This window comes from Podarcis muralis, chromosome 7, assembly GCF_964188315.1.
Source record: "Podarcis muralis chromosome 7, rPodMur119.hap1.1, whole genome shotgun sequence".
Classification (NCBI taxonomy): domain Eukaryota; kingdom Metazoa; phylum Chordata; class Lepidosauria; order Squamata; family Lacertidae; genus Podarcis; species Podarcis muralis.
In genome coordinates, this window is record NC_135661.1 from 2,498,296 (window position 1) to 2,506,364 (window position 8,069).

The 8,069-nt window shown below is 45.6% G+C and overlaps 1 long non-coding RNA gene across 1 annotated transcript; it reads right to left on the minus strand.

The window, feature by feature from the left end:
- Positions 1–369: 369 nt before the first annotated feature.
- LOC114589952 (uncharacterized) lies at positions 370–3,074 on the minus strand. The gene is made up of 3 exons (XR_013393505.1): positions 2,267–3,074; positions 1,046–1,152; positions 370–752 (listed from the first exon to the last, which is right to left on the minus strand). It is a non-coding gene; the product is annotated as an uncharacterized LOC114589952 (long non-coding RNA).
- Positions 3,075–8,069: the final 4,995 nt, after the last annotated feature.

Genomic DNA, 8,069 nt, shown 5'->3' on the forward strand with positions numbered 1-8,069 from the left:
CCCCCCCCCAATCTGGCTGGGTTTCCCTTAGCCCAGAGGTTTTGGACTTTCTTGAGTCCACGGCTCCCTTGACCAACTACATTCTTTCTGTGAGGCTCAGGAGCCCAGCTATGTCACCCCTTCCCAGCAGAGCTGGCAGCCTCTCGTCCTTTTTCGGACTCCTTTCCTTGTGGAGTGTTCCCTCTTCTGGGAACTTGTGCGCCCATCTCACTCAAGAGGCCGGGGGCCAGCGCTGTCCGGAGACACTTCCGGGTCACGTGGCCAGACAAAGCTGCATCTGGCGAGCCAGCGCAGCACACGGAAACGGCGTTTACCTTCCCGCCAGTAAGCGGTCCCTATTTATCTGCTTGCACCCGGGGGTGCTTTCGAACTGCTAGGTTGGCAGGCGCTGGGACCGAGCAGCGGGAGCGCACCCCGCCGCGGGGATTCGAACCGCCGACCTTTCGATCGGCAAGCCCTAGGCGCTGATGCTTTTACCCACAGCGCCACCCGCGTCCCCTTTGAGTCTAGAGAGCCATAAATGCTCTCAGTGGTTGCTACAGAGGAAAAATTCCCCCAACATTTCAGTGTGAAAGAGGAGCCCCTTCATTCTCTAATTGGAGGAGCATATCATCTTATGGTAGCTGAAATGGGGTGGACATCTCATACCCTGATTTTGTTCCTGTGGGATGCAGGGAAGAAGTTTGCGTATCCTGACCACCAGGCAATGGATGTAGACTTTACCCTTCATGAAATTACAGCGGGAAATTCCCCTGAAATAAATACTGGAGCTATATGAGAATTATCATTATAGTCCTTGGTGTTTCCTAGTTTGAGGAAACTTGGCACGAAATCAGCACCTAAGAAAGACCACACAGTACTTTTATTTATATATATTTATAGTCCCATCATCCTGGCTGTAGTTGCAAACATCAAAACAGCTTGCGGGTGTAAAGAGAGTTTAAGATACAATGTATAATTCCCCCTCCCCTAATTTTAAAAATTTTAAAGCAGGAAGCAGAAGAATAGGTTAACAAATGCAACTTTGATAACCATCGCCACATACCTGACTTGTTTCTGAAGAAGCTTGTTCTGCAACTCAGCCAACAAATCTGAAAGTTACTTGGCCATTGGTCTTGCAAGCTGGGGCTTGATGAAGTCACTGGACTCTACCTGGAGAATTGCATGTTACCCGTCCCCAAACTTCAACACCAGTTAAAACATTAGTAAATGCAGAGACTTGGTCCACCATGCATTTAAAACAATATGATAGTAGTTTAAACAGGCATGACTTCCCCCAAAGAATTCTGGGAGCTGTAGTTTAAGGGTCTGGAGATTTGTTATGACCTAGCACTGAGATGATGCAAACTCTTAAAGCACCATTAAAAAACCTTAAGAAGAGAGTGTTTTTAAGGCCCATTTCTAAGACTACAGTCGTACCTTGGATCTTGACCACCTTGTGAGTCGAATGTTTTGGCTCCCAAATGCCACAAACCCGGAAGTGAATGTTCCAGTTTGCAAACGTTATTTGAAATCTGAACATCCTCCACGGCTTCTGATTGGCTGCAGGAGCTTCCTGCAGCCAATCAAAAGCCACGCCTTGGTTTCCAGACATTTTGGGAGTTGAATGGACTTCCGGAACGGATTCCATCTGACTTCTGAGGTACCACTGTAGTAACTTTGGTGTTCAAATTTGCAGCTTTGCTTGGGAGGGAAGCGTGGCAAGTCTTGCATACCCTCCAAGTCTGAGTGTTGGGAACAAGGGCAGCGGCAATTGGCTCCTCTTTCCACCTCCTTCTCTCATTTTTATTATACATTTTTATTGGGGTTTTTTAAACATATCATTTCCAACAATCATTTAACATAACTTCTTATCTTATACAATATTTTTGACTTACGTCAACATCTGAAGATTTTCCGTTCTTTATCACTTGTTCTGCATTTCTTAATTTCTCTATTACTTTAAATTATCCTTAACTAATAATTCTCATCATAGTCTTTCTTGCAATATTTCAAATAGTCCTCCTTACAGAACTTCTTGCAGTCCTACTAGCGTAATCTGATTATTACAATTGCTTTTCAAATAGTTCAAATATTTACTCCAGTCTTCTAAGAATCTCTGATCCCACAGATTTCAAATCCTTCCAGTTAATTTATCTAATTCTGCATTGTCCACTTCCCACATCCTTCTCGCCAGCTTTCCAGCAGCATTTTTTGAAGCCCTGCTAAATGGACAGTTTGGTCTATCCAGCTCAGCAATGCTAATGAATTAAAGCTAACCCCTTACCCTGTTCGCCACTTCTGTTACAATTGCAGTCCATGCATTTAGAAGCAGTTTGGGTCATGATGCCACCACCTGAAATTAGATCCGCATTTTGGGAATGAGAAACAGGATCTGGGTGTCTCCTCAGCAGAGCTGCTGCTCACATAACCCTTTCAGAGCTGGTTTCTGCTCCAGTTGTAATTGCTCTTGGCACCAGTGCTATTTTCTTCTCCAGAGTGGCTGCCAGCTGGAGAGAGTCCCAGTCAAGGAGCCAGGATCAGGCTCCCTCCTTAGCAAACTTTGATCCGTATCAAAAAAACCAACAACCCTAACTTTGATCCATACCCACAGTCATAACTCCAGCAGGAATGCACTAGGGGTTAGTTGAGGTGACGGGAGCAAGTGAGTTTCTCTCTCTCTCTCTCTCTCTCTCTCTCTCTCTCTCTCTCTCACACGTCCAAACAGCAGAGGTGAAGCTCAGGTGATAAAGATGACTAAAGCAGTGAATGTGTGTCTGTGACAAAGATGTTTGTGCAGTTTGGACTCAGAACCTACTTGCTATCCTTCCCGCTGCTAAGCAAATCAGTCCCTTAAGCCAAGAAATTGTATTCTCTATGAAATTGAATATCAATATACGTATCAAGGCTTTGAGATTAGACCACTGAAGAAGCCCGGAAAACCACCTTGGGAGTGTGCTACCTGCAAGCCCCAGTAAAAGGGCCCCATCGGGGGCGAACAGCGGCCTCTTGATTACTTGGACTGCCAGGGCGAAACAGGTGCAAAACGCCGGCACCCCGTCTACAACTTCATTAACATCCATCTACAACTTGTCAGCGGTTCGAATCCCCATGACGGGGTGAGCTCCCGTTGCTCAGTCCCTACTCCTGCCAACCTAGCAGTTCGAAAGCACGTCAAAGTGCAAGAAGATAAATAGGTACCGCTCTGGCGGGAAGGTAAACGGTGTTTCCGTGCGCTGCTCTGGTTCGCCAGAAGCGGCTTAGTCATGCTGGCCACATGACCCGGAAGCTGTACGCCGGCTCCCTCGGCCAATAAAGCGAGATGAGCGCCGCAACCCCAGAGTCAGTCACGACTGGACCTAATGGTCAGGGGTCCCTTTACCTTCACCTTTACAACTTCACTAGCATCTCTTGGTATTGTGAACAACACCGGACTTACCTTTTGTTGGTATCACTTTGAGAAGCCAAGTTACAGGGAACCAGGCAGAGGGCCTTCTCGGTAGTGGTGCCTGCCCTGTGAAACGCCCTCCCACCAGATGTCAAAGAGAAGAACAACGACCAGACTTTTAGAAGACATCTGAAGGCAGCCCTATTTAGGGAAGCTTTTAATGTTTAACAGACCACTGTATTTTAATACTTTGTTGGAAGCCACCCAGGGTGGCTGGGGAGACCCAGTCAGATGGGCAGGGTATAAATAATAAATTATTATTATTATTATTATTATTATTATTATTATTATTATTATTATTATTATTATTATTTCTTCATGAACTTACCTAAAAAGATAAATAAAACAAAAGACGTGAGTTAAGGATTTAAAAAATCTATTGAAATCAGACATTGTAAGTTCATCTTAGACTGGGCAGTTTGCAAGTTTCTGTGGCTTTGCACAAGGTTTTGTATTTTTCTCAGAAGATTGATAAAGAATGTGTAATTATTTTGGTAATTATTGTGTGTATATTAGTTGCCAATGTGTTGCAAGAGTCGTACTACATCCTTCCCACTGCAGTATTTTGGTTAGCCACTGTGAGAACAGGATACTGCCCTTAGAGGGCAATCGTTCTCCTGATCCTGCAGGCTCTCCTTAGGACTCCAGCCCTGGCACTGACTACATCCCTGGGTAGGACAAGTGAAAACCCAGTATAAAATGTGCCGTGGCTCAGCTCGGCTGCTTTTACTGTTGGGTATTGGTTTAGAAGGGGGCGCGGGTGGCGCTGTGAGTTAAACCACAGAGCCTAGGGCTTGCCGATCAGAAGGTTGGCAGTTCGAATCCCCGCGGCGGGGTGAGCTCCCGTTGTTCGGTCCCTGCTCCTGCCAACCTAGCAGTTCAAAAGCACGTCAAAGTGCAAGTAGATAGATAGGTACCACTCTGGCGGGAAGGTAAACAGCGTTTCCGTGTGCTGCTCTGGTTCGCCAGAAGCGGCTTAGCCATGCTAGCCACATGACCCGGAAGCTGCACACCGGCTCCCTCGGCCAGTAAAGCGAGATGAGCGCCGCAACCCCAGAGTCGGCCATGACAGGGATCCCTTTACCTTTATTGATTTGGAAATGTTCCTGGCCTTCCAAGATCCACCTGCTTCTAAAATGAATGCCAGCATTCTGACTTGGAGGTTGCTGGGGGCAGCAGCTGGCTGTGTTCCTAAGATGTGGGGCGAGTGGAAAAAAGAAGCCCTAGCAACCAGCAACACGGAAATTTTCATCCTGTGCTAAATCCTCTGCAGAACCAACTTGTTAGAATTTGCAAACATTCCCCCCCCCCCCCGCCCCAGCTCACCTTAGATGGCTTTTGTTGCTTGGAAGAAGGTGTGAGGGTTGAGGAGGTACTTGGCAGTAAGTACCAGTTAGCTCAGCCAGCCAGGGCATTGCTGGAAAGACCTTGAATCTTTGCTTCTCTTGTTTTTTTCGAGATTGGAGAAGGCTAATCTGCTGCCTTGGGCTACACCTCCCATCAGCCACAGCCGGTCCAGAGGCACCCTCTGTAAACTCCTTTGGAAGGCTTATGCCCAGGCCCAGGCAGAGGGGGGTCACATGGGCCACTTGGCCTGGGCCTCCGATTCCAAAGGGGACCTTGGTCAGCATATTCACAATAGCAGGGGATGCACTGGGGCAGAGGCGCAAAGGCGGTGGGCAGAGGAGTGGGATGAGTTTCAATATATTAAAACGAATTAAGTCTTTCTTTCAAGCAACAATAGCTCAAGAACGCCTACATGGTTTAGCAATGATAAACATAAACCACAATAAGGCGAAGTTGCTTGATTTTTCCTGCGTAATTCAAGAATTCGCAGAAAAGAAAGCTAGGAAGGCATTTTTAAATGTAAATACTTAAAATAATCCTTTTCCCTGTGTATTTTTAAAAAGCACTATGGTATATCTATATTTTCCATTTTGCCTTTATATGCAGATATGGTTCAAGCCTTGAAATAAAATTATTTGTCAGCATATCTTTTGTGAAAATTATTTATACTTCAGTTATCCAAAGGGGGGGCACATTATTTACTTTCCGCCCAGGCCTCTCCCTCCTTGCCCTGTTGCTCTGTCCTGACAGGGTTCCTTCCTGATGTTGCAGGTGGGATTTGAGGAGGCCGCCGCAGATGTCTCTGAGGAAGTGCCGTCCGCAGATGTCGAACAGAGGCCAAGCAGGAAGATGCAAGCGAGGCCCAACTGGCAGGTAAGTAGGGCCGGATTTAGAGTCGTGCCCCCTGGATCATGCACCTTCATTGTATTGCTCCCATCACAGGCTGAAGACACCACCACTTTGGCTTCGCCTGTGCAGAGGAGGGCAACTAGGATGATCTAGAAGCTAAGCCTTGTGAGGAACGGTTGAAGGAGCTGGGGATGTTTAGCCTGCAAAAGAGGAGACTGAGAGGAGATATGGTAGCCATCTTCAAAGATGGCTGTCACATGGAGGATGGAGCAAGCTTGTTTCCTCCTGCTCTGGAAGGTAGGATTCAAACCAGTGGCTTCAAGTTGCAGGAAAGGAGTTGGATGGGCATCTGCCATGGATGCTTTAGCTGAGATTCCTGCCTTGCAGGGGGTTGGACTAGATGACCCTCGGGTCCCTTACAACTCTATGATTCTATGATCCAAGAGACACGTTTTTCAGGTCACAGCAGATCGCTGTGACTGTAAATTGTTTTGAACTGCTTTTAGCATTGATTTTTTTTCTTTATTACGGTCCAGAGACCCAACAAATTGTTACAAAGCAATGCACAATTCAGACAGCCTACCTCCAGGTTAAACAAGCATTTTGTTCAGACTTAAAGACAGGGATCATTGGTTCTTGCAACCACCGATAAAAACTTGGCCACTGCTAATGTTCTAGCGTTTGTCCGGTCTTCCAATAGGAACCTGACATAATGAGCCTCTGATTTTCCCAGGAAAGGTACCAGCAAGGGTAATATCAGTTCAGCCTTGGCTTGCTCATGTTTCGCAGCAAAATATGTTTTATAGAATCGATGTCTTGAGCACATGAGCAAAGTCTGTCCTGGTAGGGAACTCCTCTCAACCTGCCATCCAACACTGCAGAAGGAAAGACGTTTAGTCTGGCTTTGGTGAACAACCTTAGATAATTTGGTACTGAATTTTAAATTTCTGTAGTCCAACATTTAAATTGTAGACCGCCTTTTCTGTGATGTAGGTATGATGTATGGACGGGTAGTCTTGAGTGACAGGGCAGGGAATTTAAAATGTCTATATAAGGCCTTGCGCACCATTGTTCTGGGCTCCCTATTAGGGACTTTGTCTTCTTTCCATCTCTGGGCCAGTAACAACCGGGTGGCTGTCGTCGCATACATAAAAAGTATTTTCTGCTCCCTTGGAATATCGGCACCTACAATTCCTAATAGAAAAACCTCTGCTCCCCCCCCCCCCAAGTTAATTTAAACATTTCAATTGTGCCATTGCTGGGATTCTTTGGTGTCAACATCTCCTCTCTCGACTCCTTCCAGGCTTACCTGGAGTTCTTCACCTCCAGCGAGAACGTCAGAGCCCTCCAAACAGTGTTGAAGAACTACGGCCAGCGAGTGAATTACCACATTGTCAATGTCAAGGTGCGTCCTTCCTCAGTGCCAGATTACCAAACAGACAGACTGGGCACTGGCCTACGAGCCCCTCAACAACGGATCAAAATAATATTGATTGGCATGGTTGGCCAATTGGTGTCAAGGAAGGACAGGATGTTTTTTATGTATGCTACCACAGCAGCAAGGGTTTTTTTAGCAAAGTATTGGAAGACACAAGAACTACCCACGCTGGAAGAATGGCAGATGAAGGTGATTGATTATATGGGACTGGCGGAGATGACTGGCAGAATCCGTGATCAAGGAAAAGAGATGGCGGAAGAAGATTGGAAGAAATTTAAAGTATATCTTAAGAACTGTTGTAAAATTAATGAGTGCTAAAATGCCATGGGTAAAGAAACAATATAGAAGTACAGCTGTAAATGATTAAGTAAGAGAAGAAGGGAAAAAAATAATAAAGAAAATGAGTAATCAGTTAATTGAAGTGAGGGGTTGCTGAAGAAATTTTAAAATAGGGATGCAGAAAGGGGAGGCATGGGGAAGTCGGGGAAGTAAGATTTATGAAAAAGAGGTTTTGAAATTATACGTGTTTATATGTTTGTTTGTCTATGTATTGTGTTTTGTATTGTTTTTAATTTATGTTGGAAAATTAATAAAAAATTATGGAAAAAAACAAAAAAAACAACAAAATAATATTGATTTGATCTTGAAAGAAAATTGGGAAATAATTTGTGAGGGGGCCTGCGAGATTCTGACTGCCTAGGAGCCTCCACTGGGTTTAATCCGACCCTGGTCCTTCCTCTGGTAGGCTGGCAGTGAAAACGTTTCCGTGGAAACTTGGGATGCTTGGACTGAGAGCGTATGTGGGGAGCAAACCCTCTGCTTGTGATCTCTGGAGAATATTTTGAGAACTGTTCAGCCTCTGCTAGGACAATTGGCATTGGGTTCATGGCTCCTCCTTGTGGCCCAGTTTCAGTGCCTCCTGTTTAGCCAGAGAATCTGATCAGCTGAGCATATCGTTCCCTGGAGGAGTTTTCTGGATGCAGGGAGGAATAATAATAATAATAATCA